This window comes from Sitophilus oryzae, unplaced genomic scaffold (genome assembly GCF_002938485.1).
Source record: "Sitophilus oryzae breed Bouriz unplaced genomic scaffold, Soryzae_2.0 scaffold_814_pilon_pilon, whole genome shotgun sequence".
NCBI lineage: Eukaryota > Metazoa > Arthropoda > Insecta > Coleoptera > Curculionidae > Sitophilus > Sitophilus oryzae.
In genome coordinates this window covers 136,229-158,112 of record NW_022147433.1, presented here as the reverse complement: position 1 = coordinate 158,112, position 21,884 = coordinate 136,229, and the positions used below count along the sequence as shown (strand labels likewise).

The following is a 21,884-nucleotide window of genomic DNA, read 5'->3' as shown; positions in this document are numbered from 1 at the left end:
CAGATCTTGATTAATTTTTGATAATTTTACTAGATTCATTTATTAAATAGATTCCAATTCCTTGTTCAATATCAACTGAAAAAGTAGAGTTTTATTGATATTTTTGCATTATAATAATTAAACATATTTTTACTTAGGTTTTAGTTTTTAGCTGATTCTGTACTTGTTCAAAATCATCTATGTAACTAATCTTTGCTCTATCTACATAGCGTAACTGTTCCGCAAAGTTAGAAACAGCTTTTATGGGATTTTGAAGTTCTTTTAAAGTGGTTTTCCAACATTCTATGTGACTGGGCAATATGGAACAAAAAGCCACAATATGCTTTTGAACAACTCTTTCTTTGTCCTCCATATTTAACGAGATAGTAACTAAAATATTTGGATATATTAAGAAAAATAAATATTTATACAGGGTGCTCCTTCATGACATGCTAATATTTAAGGGTAATTCTTTGACCTATGTTAAGAAAAAAGCTTCATATGAATGTATGTCCTAAACATCTCTTAACTTTTGAGATACAGGGTGGTAAAAGTTTCTAAAATCTTTTCTCTTACCTAATAACTCTGAGATTATTATCGTTATCTTGATGAAACTTGATATACGTTTTCTATGCATCAAGGCATCAAGTTGTCTTTTTTGATGTACAAAAATATTTATTTATTTCAACCAGATGTAAAGGCGCATTCTCACTACTCGTGTACTTGACAAACATTTGTAATTGGTATACAGGGTACACACGGTGCGTCGGGCATCTATACAGAAGTTATTTGTTTTGTTTGGTCGCACTCCCGCTAGACCCTGTAGGCTAATAAAAATACTTTTGCCAAATGCGAGTCGTCAGAATACGCCTTCAATTTGCTTCCAGCCGATGCAGAAACGATCTCCAACAACAGTCACTGCATCAGATTTTAAGCAATTTGACCCTGAATTAAAATAAGTTATTTTTAAGCAAAAACCATGAGTCAGTCGAAAAAAACAAAGAGATAAAATTGTTTAGAAATGACTGAAGATTTTGAAAATAGTTTATTTTAAGAGCAGTCAGTGGCGTACCATCCTTTTCTCCAAATAAATTTAAAGTATTCAATACACAGAGATTGTTCCACTTAAGCTGGATACAAGTCAATATCTTGGTTGTTTGTTGAACGATCTTTTTCATTTTTGAGGCTGTATGGCTATAAGACGTACATTTGGCCCAGGGTAAGAAATGCGATACCTCATAGACGTACGTTTTAATGGGGTTTCATATTTTTCGAGCCAAGAGTAAACTACCCTTAGGACAGTATTTATTTCCAAATCTCATAAATTATATTGAATCCTCCTTACCAAAGATACTTAGAAGTTCTAATTTTTTACAAATATTGATTACAGGGTGTGTCATTAAAATAAGACATTTTTCTTTTTATTATTAATTTTTTTAAGTACTTACGACGCCACTGGATAAACAACTGGTTTATTATCAATAACCAATTATATCCAATTATCAATTAATAATCGATTTAAGTTTTCAGATGGCTTCCATAATTATGATCTGATACAAAAAAAAACTAAATATTTTCAATTTATTTTGTTTACTTTAAAAATTGTTTTTGGAATTTGAATTTGGATTTTTTAAAATATTCCTCAATAAAACGAATAAAAATCATATTCAGATTCCATTGAAAACTGAGGTTTTAAATTATTTTGTAACTCATTTTATTCATTATTTGTATTAGTGAACTTAAAACGTACGTCTATGAGGTATCGCATTTCTTACCCTGGGCAAAATGTACGTTTTATAGCCATACAGTCTCCTGCCAAAAATGAAAAAGATCGCTCAACAAACAATCAAGATATTGGCCTGTATCCATCTTAAGTGGGACACCCTGTAAAAAACCTACTATGATAAAATCCCTAGGTGGTACATAAAAAAAGACAATTATGATCCATAGAAGACGTATGTCAATAAGATTCATTAAATATATCGCTATAATAATATGAGAGTTACTACGAAACAGTTATTTTTAGAGAAAAATCCTGTATTTCAAAAGTTAAGATCATTACAACATACATTAGTCATAAAGTTTTTTGAATAGATCAAGATCACTCTATTAAATATTAGCATGTCATTAATGAACATCCTGTATATTTTACAGGAATCAGCCTCAGAAAGAAAAAAGAACAAGAAACTGGAAATGATTGATGATGAGAAAAGAAATCTCTTCTCGTGGCATAATATCAACCAGTAAGTGTTTTTATCTTCTTAACACTTTTTACTGTGCTTTAACATTTTCTAGGCAATTTTATGATGATTTAAATAGGACAACGTTGAGCAGAGAGAAAGTCTGGATTGGAAGTGGATAAAGTGGCGTTCCACATGATCAAAGTAAAATTAAAATGAAACAGGGATTGGAGGTATAGTGAAATCAATAAAAGTTGCATGCACTTTATCAAAGAGTCATAGTTCAACTCTTTGTTGTTTTTGTACGCTATGTAGTATCTAAACAAAGTCAAAAGTAACAATTATGTATAAATTATATTGTTGGGTGAAACTGGTGGCAATTTTCATTCTTGTCCTGTTACATAACTGATTCGCATGTTTGATTTTTTTCATTGGTTTTTAATAACACAAACTTTTAAAATTCTAAAAAAAAAAAAAAAAAAAAAACTATGAAAATCAAATCAACGATTATCATCTACCACCGATTCCAAAAATCGACGTTAGAAAAAGTTATTAGAAGAAGTGACATCGACTCTATGAGAAAAAATTGCATAAATAACCGTGAAAAATACCTGAATAACAGAGACTAGATAAATGTGTCCGTGACAAACTAAATACAGGCTAACTTATTTTATTAGAATCATGGAATACGATTTTTAAATAAGCAAAAATTCAGAAATGCAACATCGTATTATCTTTTTTTTTAAATAAAGACAAAATAAAAAATATTAGCACTGGGGTGGCAGAAAGAAATCGTGAACTTAATAAATTAAACGATAGAGTTGAATCAATTAAACAACAATGAAACACGTGGAAAATTCTATGATCAGATGGCACAGTTAAGAATAACACATAAAAGTGTGAAATTTATAATATATGAACTACTAAAAGACGTAGAAATTTCAGTGGAAACAACTAATCAAAACATTGAAGTATGTTATATAAAAAAAATTACTTTTTGTAGCTCCTTTGGTCAACATTAAGAAATCTGTTTAGAAAAATAAAGCAAGAGAAATTGTTGATATGGATGTACGAATTGGAGTTCTCGAGTGCCTTCTATTACAAACTAAAATACAGGGAAAGAAAAGCAAATTTGAAAACTGGACTTTGACAATCAATTTCCAGTTTTTTTAAATGAATATTGTATAATATAGTTTAATTGGTCACTATGTATACTTTGAGGTTTTAATACATGCTTGTAAACTAAAATAAATAATAAATACCTATTCCTATTCTTAAAACAGCCAAAAATTATGAGAAATATTACCAAAAATTCAATCAAAAACATTGAAAACTAACCTAACTTTTTTTAACGACATCAGACGACATGAAGTTAGTATGAGTTAAGTCGTAGGCATTTTCAATTAAAAAATATATGATGCCAATGTGTCTAATTTGTAATAAATGTAATATAAGTTTGTTTAATAATGTTATTATAGGTATATGTTACATCTTTTAATCTGTATATTTGAATTTATTTCTAAAAATGTCCTAACATAAATTATTTATAAACATTTATTAATTTTAATTTGAACTACTACCAAGGTCGCTATCCTCCGACGTCAGCGAATTTCTGGGAAATGTTTGAAAGACACGTCAAATGTCAACGTCATTTGTTTATACGATTTGTCATCTTGCTGCTGTTTGAGATTATAATTTAACATTTTCTTTGCAAAAACAACTTCTCTACTTTAAGAAAAATGTCGGGTTTTGGCGACAATTTCGATCAAGGAGACGTAGACCCCGCGGCGGAATTTTTAGCCAGGGAACAAGACGAATTGGCCGGTTTGGAAGATGAAGTTAAACCTGCAGCAGTTGTTTCGTCCACCCTTGCGAACGGAGGTAAATTTCAGGGGGCGTAGGCTGCCTCTGTTGCACGATATTATATTTCTTATGATTATGTGTCACATAGATTACGTCCTGCATTTTGGAACTATTTGTTACTCCTTGTTTTTTTTGTGTTTATTTTAATATGCCCAGTTCGTGAGACTTATAGGCTTATTTTAATCCCATCCCATTTTATTTTTTTGCTTATTGTTTTTTCTTTGCTTTACATGTGAAGACGACCCAAGCAACTCAGCTGGAAGTTTCGAAATGGTTGAGAATTTCGATCAGGAAATAAAGAAGGAACAGGATATCGACTTTGATAAGAAAGAGACATATAATGGTAAGTAACACAGAACACACATTATAGTTTTTGCTCTGCTCTGTTAGATATATTCTTGTCTTATAGATATTATTTTATATTTATTTTTTGTACATTATATTATATACAACTGCACATTAATACATTTTTTCTTAAACTATAGTCTCTCTGTCTAGTGAAGGAATATATGGTTTCAACAGATGAAAAAAATGATAGATAAATTAATGATTGTACTTTTAAATTAAAATGACGGACAGCTATCCCTACCATCCATATATTTTTTTATTTGACACGCAGTACCTAGGAATTTTTATTGTAAATAAATACTGCAGCGAATATTTTAATAATTAGTCTGTTTAGCTGCTTTTCTTGAAGGTCTAGGTGGTTTACGTCTACTTCAAATTCAATTATTTAAAGATTTATAGAACTTTTTAAGAACTTTAAAACTACATAGAGTACTTGAAGGAAAGCAGTTTTAAAGAAATAGTAGATACTGTTGTATTTAATAAATGTGGTAGTTTGATACATTATTAGCATGATATAGTGTATTGCATTTTTACTGGTGTACTTATCTGTTTCTATTTTATTAGATGTATTTGGTGTAGACAGTGTACAAGAGTACCAAGATTTTGGTAAGCTTTGTGTTTTGTGCTGTTTTTTTTAGATACTTATGAATAATTTTAACAATTTTTTACTTCGAGACTTTTTATTTAATATTTTACTTGCAGTGAATTTATTTGAAAGTAATGTGAAACTTTGTAACAGGTTTATGATTGTATATATTTTTTCGGAATATTACCACTATATTAAACAAAATCTAATAAAAAAGTTGCTCAAGTGCTCTTTGCTTAAATGCACAAAATTTTAAATCTACAAGAGAACACCCTAAACTTAACATTCTCTGTGATAATATCTCCCCTAAAATATACCCTATAATCGAAAAAAAAAGTTGGCTTGAAAATGTACTATCTAATTTTAATATAAAAAACAGCGATCTTCATTTCCAAGCCCACTGTAACGTTTTTTTCTATTATACCTATGAGTAACAATATACCACAAACTTGATGTAAACATAAGCATTTAAAGAATTCATATTAATGTATATATTTTATAATATTGTCATTTTTGTTGGTTTTGTTGTCCTTGGATTCCAAATTCAATAGTTTTTTTTATCTTCAACAGATATTTTGATTTATAAGTAAGCTAGTAATAGCAAATATATTTAGTTTCCAATATTAAGCATCAGTTAAATCAGAAATTGTACTAATAACACTTTTTAAAATAATGAACTGTAGTGTGTAAAAAAATATTTTGAGTAATGATTAATGGGTAAATACTTTAATAAATGGGTGTATAGTGATTTATGTCTATTAATGGTTTTATATGTATCTTAGTTTGTTGAAATTATTACTAACTTTAGGTAATAATTTTAGGTAGTGGAATATCACCACCAGTGTCACTTCACCAGCCTAGAGAGGAACCTGAAACTATCAAAAAATGGCGTGAAGAACAGGTTAAAAGATTAGAAGAAAAAGGTAACTATTAATTATAGACCATTTTTTTTGTTTTGTATATGACTTTGGTATCTAGTGTAACAAAGTGTTTAAAATTTACTAATTGTTTTTTGAAATTGTAATGCTTACTATCTGGTTTTACTTACTCAACTTGAAATGCTTGAAACCTTTTACAACTTTTTAATATTGTCAAAGAATATAGGATTATCGTAGTCACAAAAATTTTTTATCAACTTTGAGTGACAAGCGATGGCGACAGCGCTGCCAGATTGTGATGGATTTATGAGATGAATCTTAATTTAAAAGTGACAAATAATATATTTATTATATAATTTTTTAAATATTTTAATGTTTTATTTTTAATTTAATAACTAATATTTTAGTAATTAATTGATTTATTTGTTTTATAGCTTATTTTACTTATTACATATTGGCAAAAACTAGTCCATTATGAAGATTATTCTAAGTGTTATTATGGGTTATTTATTTATTTATTGATGTACATCTTACAACGCCATAAGTGGTAATAACAAGTAAGAGGGTGCCATTAATGCACAAACTAATAATCACAGAATTTAATAAAAACTAACCTAGAAATAACTTTGAAAGTGGTGTAATGTGCTTATCAATCAAACTTACTTCTCTGACTGCAGTCAAGGGTAAAAAAGGGCCTTTATTGTCACGTTCTCGTTCAAAATAGTTTATGAGGGAAGTTACAAGCTCTCTGCTTCAACTGTGTAAATGCTTCGCCATATTTTCAACATACAGTTTCAAGAAATGCAATGCAAAAACTCGAAAATTTAGTTCTTAAAAGAACTGTTTGTGCTTAGAAGTACAATTTTTAAAAAAAAAGAATGAAAATAGGCAAAAAAAACGAGAATTACTCACAAAGATTCAACAACACGATATTATACAAAATAATGACTGACATTAGGATAATTGTCAAATAATAAACGACAACCTTGCTGAAAACGGCGCAATGTGACCAACATAACGATAATATAATTCGGTTTAAACTAATTTTTGCAGCTTTAATCTAAATAAAATATCTGTTACAATCATTTGCTCTATAAAGTAAAATGAAGAGCTGCTCGCTATATCTTAAATTATACAACAAATTTAAACATTTTTGCCAAATTTTCATTTAGGCTGTATTCCGTTGCAAAACCAGGCGAACCAGACCGGTAAACTACGGTAAAGAGCGGTTCCTGAAAAACATCGGTTTGATACTGAACGGTTTAGTAAAATACTGGAAATGTCAAATGTTGATGTTTTCTAAATTTCAATACCCTTATTATAAAATTTATCTTTTATGCATTTTTAATGTACCTATTCTCGGCTTTTACGTTTGCTTCTTCTTTTCAATGGAGTTTAATATTGAAAAGTACTTTATTAATAAACTGTTAAACTCGTTAGACAGCTCAAGTGAAGATTTGCAGGTCCAATATTAAAACAGATCAATAAAAAATAAACAAATTTAATCAATATTTATATTTTTATAGTTTACAAAATATTCACGATTACTTGCTGTCTTGTTTTTCATGTTTTCTTTAAATGTTCCTGACTTTAAGAAACAATGGCTGCATGATAAGTTTAAATGGTCCTAAAAAGTCATTCTATTTAGTTAATGAAATTTATTTACCTTTACTGCCTACCTCCATTGCTTTTGGATGTAAATACAAAATAATATAACAAATTTTAGAAATTAAATGAGAATTTCACTCGAACTTCCAATATTTGCTTGATTTCTCTCACATAAATGACATTGATTGACAAACAAAATCAGAAAAACCAGCCTTCTCGCGCTGGTTAGTTTGGTGACAGTTATAACCGAATTTTTCAGGAACCGTGTTCCGTAATAAGAAAACTTTCCGGAAACCGATAGAAACGGAACATAAAACCATAACCAAGGTAAGCAACGGAATACACCCTTAGTCGGGTTTATAGACCTTAGTGTCAATGTCGATATGATTGATGACGTGCATTGGAAACTGTTTTGCGATTACAATATATTGTTATGATATATAACAGTTTTAAGTGGTCAAGTTATTTGTTCTGTTTGATTTATTGTACTTAGGTGTTCATATTATTTTCAGATAGAGAAGAAGAGAAGAAAAAAGAAGAACTGAGAGAGATAGCTAAGAAAGAACTGGAGGATTGGTACAAGAATCACGAGGAAATAATTGCAAAAACTAAAGCAGCCAATAGGTAAGTGTGTATTTATGCACATAACACTTTTTATATGCCTTTTTTAAAAAATATCTTTGTGCATATATAGTTTTGAATGATCCAGTATAATATTAAATATTTTTTAAAAGGAAGAGTGAATATCATCTTAACAATCTATGTATTATTTTGTGTAGTAGTGATTTAATAACTCTTAATTAATTTAGTTAGTTTATTTTAATTAGGTACTTTTGTATATGAACTAACCTATTCTGTAAAACATTAACATATTTAATATACTAACAACTATATTTTTGTTTTTCTAACCACCTTAACAGGGATGCAGCAAAGTAAGTGGATTTTGAATATTTATTGGGTTGATGTATTGTTAATGTTTCTATAAAGTTATGGTATATCATCAAAATTAAAATAATGAAAATATCATTTTTATTTTGAGTGTTGTTTTACCATGATAGTCATTATAATAGTTCTTTATAACAGTATTGGTTATAGGGACTATAAACATTATATTTATGTTCCTTGAAACTACTGAAATATATTTTTCTAGCAAGTAATGATGGTATAGATCTGCCCAGCGAGAGAACGAAGGGTTTGACAGAAATGAAAATTTGACAGGAAAATAAATACTTTTCAATTAACTTGGCAGTCAACAACTGTCACTTTCATATATTCTTTTGTTTGACAGATTATACAAACTTATGAAGAACCTAGATGTATACCGGGTGCGTCGCAGAAGTGGCTCACCCCTATAACTTTTTTATTTTTTCAGATAAAAAACGAAATTTGGTATGTTGGTAGTGTTGGTACATGACATAAATTAGGACTGATTGACGTGTTCATTTATTTTTGGTTACTTCCTGTTTCACGGGAAATAACTACAAATTTTGATTTTAAATGGCACCCTCGGTATATTTCCACTTTATTCAATAGAAAATTACACTCTGAATAGAGTGACATATCATATGTCAACTTTTGACATATTCGCATATGGTCTATTTGAAATTGTAACATGCGGTTCATAACAATTTGACTCGAAATACCAAGTGTGTGGTACCAAATTATTCTTAAAAAATGCTTTTTTCAAATTTGCTAATGAGTTTTGAAAATTTGAAATTTTGAGATATGATTAAAAATACGATTTGGGCGTCTCTAAACCGGCCAGGACAAGACACGAAAAACATTAGACGATCATAATTATTTTTCCACGGCTCCTTCATTAAAAATTAGTGTTTTTAACATAGCCATGGCACTCTAGATTGAAATTTAAAATACGATTTGTTCTCACAGCGTGTTCCCAACATGTTTGTGACATGTTTGTGACTTCTTCCAAACCGGTGTTAATGCGCAGGTCTCAAATAATGCAGTTTCCGTTCTTTCTCTGTGCGAACAGCGAATCATGAGCGAATCCCTTACTCTTCTTTTTTGATCTAATAATACCACTAATTTTAACTCCTACGTAATACCGAATAAAGAAGAAAACGAACAGGGAATTAACCAAAGACATCTTTTAATGTTTTTGGTTTTGTTCTTTTTAATGTTTTAATGTTTTGTAATTTTGATTCTTGGGCTCTTCTAGGTCTGTGTCTGTATCCGAAAATTCGGACGCATCAGATTCTTCGGAAGATTCAAAATCGCTCATTTCTTTACTTTATTTTTGAAGAAAAAACACTAAACAAAAACAACACACGTTTTGTATATTAAGTTTACCAATTAATGACGTAAGGTCGCAATACGCATGCGCCGGACACTTTACTTGCAAAAGATCCGCGAACTGGTCTGACTGTCAGCTAACAATCAGAATTTTCTGTGTGAACAGCGTACTGTTCAAAAATCAAAAATTTCTGTGCGAACGCGTTTTACCCTATTGCGCATGATTATCTGTTGGAAATATGTTTCTTACAGCTGTGAGAACAAACATAAAGTCGTTTTTATTGTTGTTATTACTTCATTTCCAAGCCAACTCTGCCGGCGTTCTTTGTTTAATCATTTAGCATTATATTAAATTGTTTAATGATAGAAAAGACCTAAATCTACTAAGCTATTTAAGTCGCAGGCAAAATGTATTTTCTGTCATTTTTTACATGTTCTTTGACAAAATTTTCATTTACTCGTTGGTGAAACTTTATACTATTTTTTGTTGTTTTTTTTATGACAAAATACCCAGTTGTTTATAAATAACAAGTTTAAATTTTAACTGATTTATTTGCAAGTTACAGAAAATTCATATCAAGAAAAAAAACTGATTTTTCTCACATATCATCTTGTACTGTTTGTCCGGCTTTTTTTTGGACACACTGTATATGATAATTCTTGGATTATTCTAGAAATGCGGAGAAACAGTTTGTAGCCAAGAGAACGACGAGATCCAATACCTGGAACGGAGTGGGAAAGAATCGCCAAACTTTGCGATTTCAACCACTAAAGCTGGCGCACAGCAGCAAGAGACGTTTCCTTTACATGCATTCGCAGCTCATTCTTCAGATGAAGCAGAATCCTGTCCAAATCAAAAAACAAGGCCTAGAACAAGAATCATTACTAACATTAATAGATAAATTGGATTAAAGTAATTATTTATACAAATGGAAGATGTTATGAAAAAGGTTCAGAAGATAAGCCTATATCCATTTCTTTTTTAAAGTTTTTTTCTTATATTAACTAACCTGGATTTTATATTATATAGCTTAAGTTTATCACCTTTCTGTGTTATTTGGTTCTTTATATTATGGATGTACATTTTTTATTGGTTATAAAGGACAAGGAGATTGTAACGTTTAAGATCCTTTTTTTTATTGTTGTAGGAAACTAAAGAAAAATAAATTTAGGAATAATGTATTTAAAAATAGAAGTTATATTGATGAATAAAACTGAAAAAAAAATTGTTGCATTATTTGACATTTTTTTTCGCACATTTATTTTTATTGTGATAGGTATGATACTTTTAATGAACTAAATGTGCAAAAAGCAAGTCTTGTGTTATATATTTTGAAAAATAAAACAAGATTTTATAGCGAGGAAAAAAGTATAGATATGTGTTGGTATAAGTAGGTGCTTAATAAAACAACAAAGATTAAACTAAACTCTGTTTGTTTACGATAGAAAATATAGACTGTTCTAATTTAAAAACGATCGATTTTTTTACATCTATCGCTGTCCTTGACAAAATGGCGAAGGAATTAAATTATTTGTGATCCTGAATTACACTGGGTTGCAAAATCGACGTCGCGTCGTTCCTAAAAACCAGCAGTATTGCGCCAACATGCTTGCAGTCCACTTCCTTGAAAATCTCCTTCAGCTTAGAGACTGGTCCTATACTTGTACCGTCTTTTGGTCCTTCAGCTTATAGAGACTGGTCCTTAACTGGAATAATAAATTATAATACAAGTTAACACCTTCTGAAGATATCATATATACTTTTTTATTTTTATTTTTAGAATTTTCACATTTATACTTCCTAACATTTTTAGAATAATTAAATAATAAATTTTTCGTATTCTCGCTATCCCGTGTATTTGTAAGTATTAGTTGTTTACGATATTTTTTGTTTTATTGTAACGCTGTTAGCAGTTTATCAAAAATAAAAAATGTAGGTATATTAGTTCGTGATTAGAAATTGCACCATACCGTGTTTATACAGGGTGTCTCAGATTTTAATCGGGAAAATTTAATAGACGATAGAACTTGAAAAAATAAAACAAAAAGTTCATATCAACTTGTAAGATTTAAAGCTTCCTTTTCGAGATATAGGGTGTTAAAGTTACGTAAAAAAGAAAAAAAAATAAGATATTTGAAAAACTATTTAATCGATTTTGATATAACTTGACCCGTTTATAATACTTACTATAGGACTTAATTTGATGTAATTAGATTTAAGCTTAATGGCCAGGGGCGGCGGTGGGGCATCACTGTTAAATTATTTTAAAGGGAAAAATAGGCACGCCACTGCTTTTTTAGAAGTTTAATATTATTTTTGGATTTAGTAATTAAAAATATTATTTTTTTGTCTCCTGACTTTTTTGTTCTTATACTATATCTATCTTGCTTATTTCTTGTGGAAAAAAATAAATTCTAATTGGTAATTAATATTATAATTGGTATTCTAATGGTATCCTAAATGCGATGCCTTCGTGGCAAAACAAACAAAAACACATATATAGCATTTAACTAAAATTCTACATCGAGTTTTGCCGTCTTTAACGAGAAACGGGCCAGCGAAATCAACGCCACTAGCAAAAGGCCTATTAGCTGTAACTCTGGTCGGGTTGGTCCAAAATTGGACAGTCGAAAATGATAGATTCAGGGCCGCAGTTAACTTTTTGACAAGTTGGACTAACAGAAGTGCACCGCAAAGTTCGAGTCTCGGTAAAGTAATGCTTTTAATTGGTGCAACCCTGGACTTAGCAGTGAGCAGCTGGGAAAATCGGTTGCCAACGTTATCTTCGGATACTAAATAGACACAAGTACCATACGCCAGCAAAGACGCATCGCAGAATGCGTGCAATTCAATATTCCAACTGGGTGTTCTTAAAAAGACACATGCCGAGAAATTTGGAAGTGTATTAATTTTATCAAGCTGTCGATAAAATTGAATAAACAAGGAATGTATATCAGGAGGTACAGATTCGTCCCACTCCAATTGTTTTTTCCACAATTCTTGTAGAAGTAATTTTGCTCGAACGACAACGGGGCCGAGTAACCCTAAAGGATCAAATATCTGGGCTACGATTCCCAGAATAAAACGTTTGGGAATTTTTTGGGTAGAGAGCTAGGCAATGTTACATGTTCAAAAAAATATTAAAAATAAAACGCAAAATGTATTTTTTTTATATAGAGAACTAGAACCCTTGTTTATATATTCTTAAAGTTGTTCAACCGACTAGACAAAATGTGCTGCTAACTGGAGGACAAATCGTGAACCTTTCGGGGCGGAGTCAAAAATATCGATTATTTTCGTTATTTTCCTCATCGATAATATAATATAGCCCGGGTTTCTGCGAACTTTAATAGTGATCAGCTAACGAAACTTTTTATTTTATTGTAAATTGTGGATTATTTTTGACTGTTATTTTAAGAATTCTAAACAGTATTAACAAAGAAATTATTATTTCGATATGTTGGTACATTATTTACAATTTGTGATAATACTAATTTGCTGTTAATTAATATTTAAAAAAAGGTTACATACCTATTTTAATTTGATTTAATGCAGGTTTATAAAAGAATCATTTCATTCTTAGATTATTTTATTCTAAATTGAGTGCTTTACGAATTTTACGATATTTTTGAAAACAAAACTTTTACATTTTTGATGCTAACTAATTGGCATGGTATTATTAGTATGGTAATTAGCCAAGAAAGAAAAGAATTGGCTATAACTTGTAATTTTTCGAAAAAACATATTATACCTATCGCTGAAAAGTCAGCGATGACTATGAAATGACGATCAATGATATTTCCCATATAATTTTATATATAAAATGACAGCGATCTTCACTTCATAGCCATCGTTGACGCCGTTTTTATTCGATCATACGGTAGATTATAATGGAATTAGAGACAAGATTTAAAATAGCCAAATTTGTTTTTCGAAATATCTAATAGGCCTTGAACTACTCCGAAAAATCCGAAAGGGCATATTGCCAATGACCCCACAAAACTGCAATTCTTTCCCCATTAACCGACTCTCTATCTCCAGTAGTTTCCGAGATGCCCATAGAAGAGAACATCATAGGAAACTCATCCTGCTATAGTATTTTGAAACTAACTATTATTATTTGACTAGTTTAATTTGATTAATAAGGCTAGATTAATTTAATTTCAAATAAATTTGATCAGCTTTTTTTTCGTATATTCTGCTACCAGAAAACCAAGATTATATGATAACGCACTTTTCAACGAAGTTGAAGGAAGAGATATAGTGTATCTATCACAATACTTAATAGAACTACTACAATTATTAGAAGAAAAACAAAAAGAAGAAATACCTAAATACCCCTGCACCTACTACTCAACTACAAAATAAACGAATATAATCTCTTAAAAACACTACACAACTACTTATTCTTGTATTCTACACTGAACGAATTATCAAACTTACTAATTTATTAAACAAAAAGAAAAAATAACAAAATTATCCCTTCACCTACTACTTAACTACAAAATAAACTATAAAAACACTACTAAACTATTTTTGGTAGACTACACTAACATACTACACTAAACACTATAATTAAACTTAATAAATTAATCTACACCTACAAAGAAAAAAGAAATATGAACATTTCCTAAAACTAGAATAAACAGAACTTCCATACGTGCAACCAGGATAATAGATCAAGGGGACAAAGAATATAAAATACTTTAAAATGTGCATTCAGAAAGAAAAAATACCTCGAAAATTATCTAAACAAACATTTTTATTTCTTATCAGTGAGAAGCATCGGCCTTGTCGGCCTTGAAGAATTTGTCGGGTATTTACAATGGTCGAATTTTATAATTACCAGCTTTTATAGCATAACTAATAGATAAAAAGTAACTGGTCGATTAGTAACCAATTGGCACAGTCCGAAAATTATCGATTTTTATTTTCTCTGTTTTTATTGGAAGCTTCAAAATTCAGAGTAACAAAAAAAATTTTTCTGTAGGGAAACCGGTCCTGCCATCTAGTAGTCATAGTCCATAAACGTCTTAGGTTGATCTACTTTAAAAATATATATACAAGGCTAGAACCACAGAATATCTAGCTACGCAACAGAAAAATACTCGAAATGAAAGAGCTAAAATTGCACAAATAGAATACTAGATGGCGCGACAATATCATAATCAGAATATAATTAGAAATTTTGAACTTTCGGTTTTGGATCGACGGCTCGTCGACTGCCTTGTAGCTCGGATAAATATGCACAGTTGCCAGATTCAAAAAGACTTGAATTGGCATCCCATTCTTTTTACTGTGTATAGTGCCAGTATGTGTTTCTTTCTATTCTTCTTTTCTTGTCAGATACACTTATATTAATAATTCCTTTGGCTATTAAAATAGTTTTAAGTATATTATTACATAACATATACATTTTTAATATACACTACCTTATAATGTTAACTAAGAAAATACCTTTAGTTACCTCTAAAATTAATAATATACAGGGCGATTGATAGTGATATTTATTAATGCTGGAACGTCAGTAATGAAATATAAGTTTAATAATAATGGAAATAATTTATTAAAATGCAGTACAAAAAATATTAACTGACTAAAAAATACTATAATAACAAATTTCTTCCGTTTGCCACGTTATTTATATAGACCTAGGTAGATTTTAAAAAAGTGACACAGGTACAATTAATAATATATTAGTTCGGCATAAAAGTTGCTGTCACGACATGACGACATCGAACAATAAATTAAAATTCGTAAAATAAATTAAAATTATTAATTAAACAAATCTTTATAAAGAAACGCAAGTATACCAAATTTGGGCCCAATCGAACTCCAGGAAATGATATCATAATAGTGTACTATATTATGGTACCACTCGATATACTTTAAGGTACCATAATATTGCAATGTCACCGAAGATCCGTAGTATACCAAATTTAAGAACAATCGAACGCCATGAAATGGTATCGTAATATGGTACTATATTAAGGTAACACTTTATATACATCATAGTTCAATCATATTACAATGTAACCGAAGATACGTAGTATACCAAGTTTGAGCCCAATCGAACGCCATGTACGTAATATAGTACTATATTATGGTACCAGTTGATATGCTTCATGGTACCATAATAATGCAATGTCATCAAAAATACGCAAGTATATATCAAATATGAGCTCAATCGAACGCCAGGAAATGGTGAAATATGGTACTATATTAAGGTACCACTTTATTTGCATCATAGTACCATCATATTACAATGTAACCGAAGATACGTAGTATAACAAATTTAAGTCCAATCGAACGCCAGGAAATGGTATCGTAATATGGTACTATATTATGATACCTCTTATTATGCTCCATGGTACCATAATATTGCTAATATCACCGAAGATACGTAGTATCCCAAATTTAAGCCCAATCGAACGCCATGTACATAATATGGTACTATATTATGGTACCAGATGATATGCATCATAGTACCATCATATTACAATGTCACCGAAAATACGTAGTATACCAAGTTTAAGCCCCTATTGCCGCCATGTACCTAATATTGCTATGTCATCAAATATGGTACTATGGAAGATACCACTTTATATGCTCCATGGTACCATGATATTACAATGTCACTGAAGATATAGTATACCAAGTTTAAGCCCAATCGAACGCCATGTATCGTAATATAGTACTATATTATGGTATTGTATCACTTGATATGCTTCACTGAAAAAACGGCGTCAGTTGGCTGGAAAAGGACGATCGATGACATTTCCCATATAAATTTACATATAAAATGACAGTGATATTCATTTCATAGCTATCGCTAACGCCGTTTTTTCCCGATTATACAATATGAACTTGGTATGAACACAATCGAACGTCAGGAAGTGGTATCATAATAGTAGAACAATACTTATTATGTTGTCGCCGAATTACAATGAAAATTTCACACCTCTACTTTTCAACCAATAACATGCTTTAATGTTGACTAGTTACCATGGCAACTGAAAAAAATTTCCGAAATTTTTTCGAGGCGCCACTGAAAACTTTAGTGGAAATTTTGACAGTTGAAAAAACATAAAGTCTACAATCATAATGTGAATGAACTACAATGTGTCTATATGTTGAAATATTACCCATTTGAGTTTTTAGCATTTGATGTAACTAATTAAAAATATAATAATATTTGTTAATATTATTAACAAATTGGAAATTATTTTAAAATGTCATGTTGGATTAATATTTTTTTTCAAATTTAGGTGTGAAATTTTCTTACCGAATACCACGCAAGCTTAAAATTATTCCTGGAAATTTTCTTTCGGGCACGAATATTTTAGGAAAATTATCCCTCGTCTTCGACTCGGGATAATTTTCAAAATATTCGTACCCTAAAAAAAAATTTCCGAAAATAATTTAAGCTCTTATGATATTATAAGTGAAAATTCAGGATTCAATTATACAATCAAACGCCAGGAAGTGATTGTAATTTAGCTCATAAGATTTAATTCCAACTAACATGGCAAACTGAAAAAAACAGCTCTGATCTATTTTAATATGTTTAAATGATGTAGCAAATTTGAAGGTAGGCTTTATTAGGAAGTATTACGATATGAATTACACAATGGCAACACTGCACAAAATTCTTTTAAATTTTGTTTGTAGAAAACTGTTTTCTTTTAAATTTATTGCCCTCTATTATGTAGTAGCGAAACTACCACATCAAAATATCTGATTTGGAGACAGACTTTTAAAGCCTGTGTCCTTTTGCTACCTACAATTTTATACATGTAACGAGGCTTCTGTTGCGTAGCTAGATATTCTGTGCTAGAACCAACGGTTGCGGTTATTAACCCCCTCTTAAAATAAAGGTTTGATTAAAACACTGCTCGTCTCAACAATGTAACTCATTTTTTCGACTTTAAAACGCAAGGAAACGTTTCGACGGTTACACGTACGCTCGAGTGACGCTGCATTTTATTGCCTTTTCACCCGACGTCTAGCAGCTTCGGCAACGTCTTAATAATGCTGATCTTTTAAAGATGGGAGAGCGTGTTAGTTACAGCTTCGAATATAAAGAGATCGAACCGGAGCAAATGTTAATCTCGAGCAGCGATCAAAAAGATTAATTCAGCAGAAGGAGAATTAAGTGTTTGTTTCGGGAGTTTCGGAAACTTATTATTGCTTTGAGGAGCAAGTCTCTGTGGGGCGCTTTTAGAATGGTAAGTGATTCCTGTTGTTTTTCTTTGAGTTGTATATAGGGTGATTGAGGGAAATAAAATAAAATGCCTGTAATTATACAGGGTCTGTTATACAGGATATACTGGTGATATGTATGGGAACGGTCGATTATAAAGTAAAACATAAGAGGTACCGCAAAAAGTTAAATATAAAAGTTATAGGGTTTTAAAATATCTATTAGCGGGTAGTAAATTTAAATATACAGGGTCGGTCATAAAATCGTGGCACATCAAAGTTTGATTTTTTTAAATGGAACCCCCTGTATATTATTGCATATTTCCCCAAGCAGCATTTGGACGTCGGGACAACGTTGTGTCACGCGACCAAACGTCGGGGCGCAACATCGGCACAACCTCGTGCCAACCCTAGTCTGCACTAGTCTGGAGAATAATTTTTGGGTCGAAACGATGTTGGATACCGACGTTGGCTAGAAGCCTAATTTAGTACAAACTGCAACGTTGTTTAAAATCCTAATTCACAGAAATACACAACTAATATGGCGTCTAAGTCGCGTTTTATCCTAAATTAGGATAATTATAGTAAAATATTACTTTTATGATTTAGTTAGAGACACATGTCAGATGGCAGTGAAGGAAAACAAACAACAAAAGTATTTAAGTGTGGAGGATGTTTGAAGATCATAATTATTGAAACACTTTAACCGACTCTGTAACTCGTTACCCAAGGCAAAAAGTTAAACGCAAACAACTTTATTGATAAATGTATTGTTTCTACTTTGAAAAATACTAATGGGCCTTAAAATTAAAGAAGTTTTAAAAATTTTCTTGAATTTTTTTTTAGTAAAAGGGAGAATAATTTATTCGCAGTCGAAAAAATTGTTTCCGCGTGTTTTTAGGGTCAAATATTTCAAGTTAATGTATTCAAAAAGCAGGAATTTATTTTAGGAACGAAACATTTTCTTATTTAACAACATGGCGGCTTTCACTTTGTTGTTTTGGAGATTAAGAGAAGTTCAGTAGTCGCATACTGGACTAATAAAGTCGCAGTTCGGCCTTAACAGGTAGTATACTAGTCGCAAGATTGCCTAATTTAGTCATCCTAGAGTCTAGCTTGTGCCGCCCTCTATAATATAAATAAACGAGGGAGTGGATAAACTATCGGTAGTAATATATGTCGATGTATATTTAAATTTAGTTTTATATATGTACCTTTCTTATGTCCCATTTTAATTAAGTTTTTTTTATAAAAACAAAAACAGCACTGAACTGTCTGACTGAACAGAACAATGAAATGAAAATTTAAAATTTAAGGTTATGGTTCAATACAGTTGCAAAAAGGTAGTGACTCGACGTCCTACCAACGTAAGAATAAGGAAATCTAAACAACGTTGGAATTAGTGAAAACAGACGACGTTTGCATAACGTTGGAATAGGTCCTGAAACTGACGTCGGAAAACTCTATATTGTCCAACGTTGTAACTACGTTGTCCGAATCACCTAAAGATCACTTAAGCAAAAAAAAGGTTACAAGACAACGTTTATTCGACATCGCAGAAGCTTCCTACTTTGCTGTAGTACTAGTCAACGTCGGCACATCGTTATAAAACCGTTTAAATTTATTTTAATACCCAAGGTAGGGAGCTAACTATTTTTTGTAACTAATCCAACGTTGTGATTAGTAAACATGTGGTCGCAAGTCGTGAAAATGCTACTTGGGTCGATTATTCCTTCAATTCTAAGCAAAAATCGAGATATACACAATGTACCTCAAACCAACCGTTTCCGAGTTATTGACTTTTCAAAATATCACTTAAACAATTCGATTTAATTAATTTCGATGTGTTCGGTTTCATTTAACGATGCCATTCTGCGGAATTTATAATACTTAATATTTGACATTAGTTTTTAAGTTAGCATTTATAGATGTATAAAATGAGATTATATCAAGCCTGGAAATTACAAAATTTCGTTTAACATTTCAAAATCCAAACTTCATAATTCGGAAATTGTTTAGTTTGCGTACATAATCATAATACACATACTTAATGTATTTAGAAGTTTTATTTTATTTATTTATTTTTTTAGTTAGAAGTTTAATTTTTATTTCGATTTTTTTCAAATAATTTCCGAAGTAACGTCAATATTTGAAATTTGGTGTCTGGGAGTTTTTTCACATGAGAAATTTGATTTTGATGTCAATATGACTCCTACTTTTAGAGGGTGCCACCTACATATTTTTAACTGCATGGTTTGAAGTGTAATCACTTTTTGTTCGTATCTGTAACTATTGAGTAAAAAAATATACATTCACGACGCGTTTTTTACGTAAAAAAGATTTCTTGGTAAAAATCGCTACGAGTAATGGTTCTCGAGATATTTGGAATCGAAATTATCAATATCTGTTATCATTGACATCAACTAGACATGTTAACTAAATAGTTATTAGACTGAAAGCATAAATTTGAAATTTGTTTTTGTGCCAAATGTTCAACAGAAATTGTTTTATCAACATTTTTACGAAGAAAAATTTATGATTAATTTAAAAAAAATACCTAAACATTCCCAAGTTTATCATTTCAATCAAATAATAACTATCTACTCAACATGTTTATTTTTTGTCAATAATACATGCATTGACTAATTCCGTTCTAAATATCTTGAAAACGGTTGCTCGTAGCGATTTTTACCAAGACATTTTTTACATAAAAAATCACGGAAATGTATATTTTTTCAGTCATTAGTTTTATACAGGTACAGACGAAAAGTTGTTACTCTTCAAAACAGTTAAAACACATGTAGGTGGCGCCCCCTACAAATAAGAGTCATGTTGACATAAAAATCAAATTTCTCATGTCAAAGAACTCCCAGACACCCATAGACTAATGTCACGTACTAGAGATAGATTGGACACTGATATAAAACAAATAAGTCCGTCATTTAGAGCCACCTGGTGATACGGAAGAAACTAATGGAGAGTTTTGGCATAACATAATTTTAGCGTTCCGTTATTTATTAACGCTAACTAAAACGGCAACGTTATTCAAGCGCAAAATTATTCCTTGTAAAATATAAAATAATAAATATAGACTTGTTTACTATATTTTATGTTTTATTAGATCATTAGAAGTGTAACATATTCAAAACTAAAAATAAAATTATGAATACATACGTTTTAAACACCAACAATAGACTACATAACGCCTATGCTTTTGATTTAACACATAAATTATATAATATTATAATAAAAATATTATAGACTACTAATTGTTAAAGTACTGTATTACCAACTATGTACTTACTTATTTATGATTAAACATGTTTTTTTTATTTCTTTCATAAATGTATTATTCATCTAAGATGTCTAAAAGATCTTTACTAAAAAAAGTTTAGTATCTCACACGATGTAAATATCAAAATGCACAAACTAATAAGAACACAAACTATAAACACAAATCACCGAACTTTCCGGCAAATCAGGAATATCTGAGTTAATAATTATTTAAAAATGATTTAAAAATAACTTGACGGATCACCAACATTGACAACTAGACCAAAACTAGACCATAGATGGTAGTAAATATAGAGGCTGTCATGTCATCTTCATATATAAATTAGAAACCTTTACTTTAATGTCTTTTGCGCCGTCTGGTGATGCGGAAGAAACTAAATTTAAAGTTCCATAAAATTACCATTGAGTGTCTAGGGCATGCAGACACCTATTTTCATCCAAATATAGACATTACTTCAGAGATTATTTGGAAAAAATCGAAATAAAATTGAAACTCTACACCCTGTATCTCTGAAATTAAGCATTTTAGGTCATACATTTATGCCAAGTTTTTTACTTATTTTTATCTACAGAATATGCTGCCGAAGTTTCCGGAATACAGTTCGGACCACCTTGTAAAGTACGCTTGGTTATTTTATTCGTTTTAGAAAAGTTTTTGTCAATAAATTAACCAAAAAAAGTAGTGATCGGAA

At 30.5% G+C, this 21,884-nt stretch overlaps 2 pseudogenes; one reads left to right on the top strand and one right to left on the bottom strand.

Annotated features, from left to right (window-relative positions):
• Positions 1-3,580: 3,580 nt before the first annotated feature.
• Positions 3,581-10,607, top strand: LOC115889443 (annotated as a pseudogene).
• Positions 10,608-12,141: 1,534 nt separating this feature from the next.
• LOC115889441 overlaps positions 12,142-21,884 on the bottom strand; it is a 45,546-nt pseudogene continuing 35,803 nt past the window's right edge.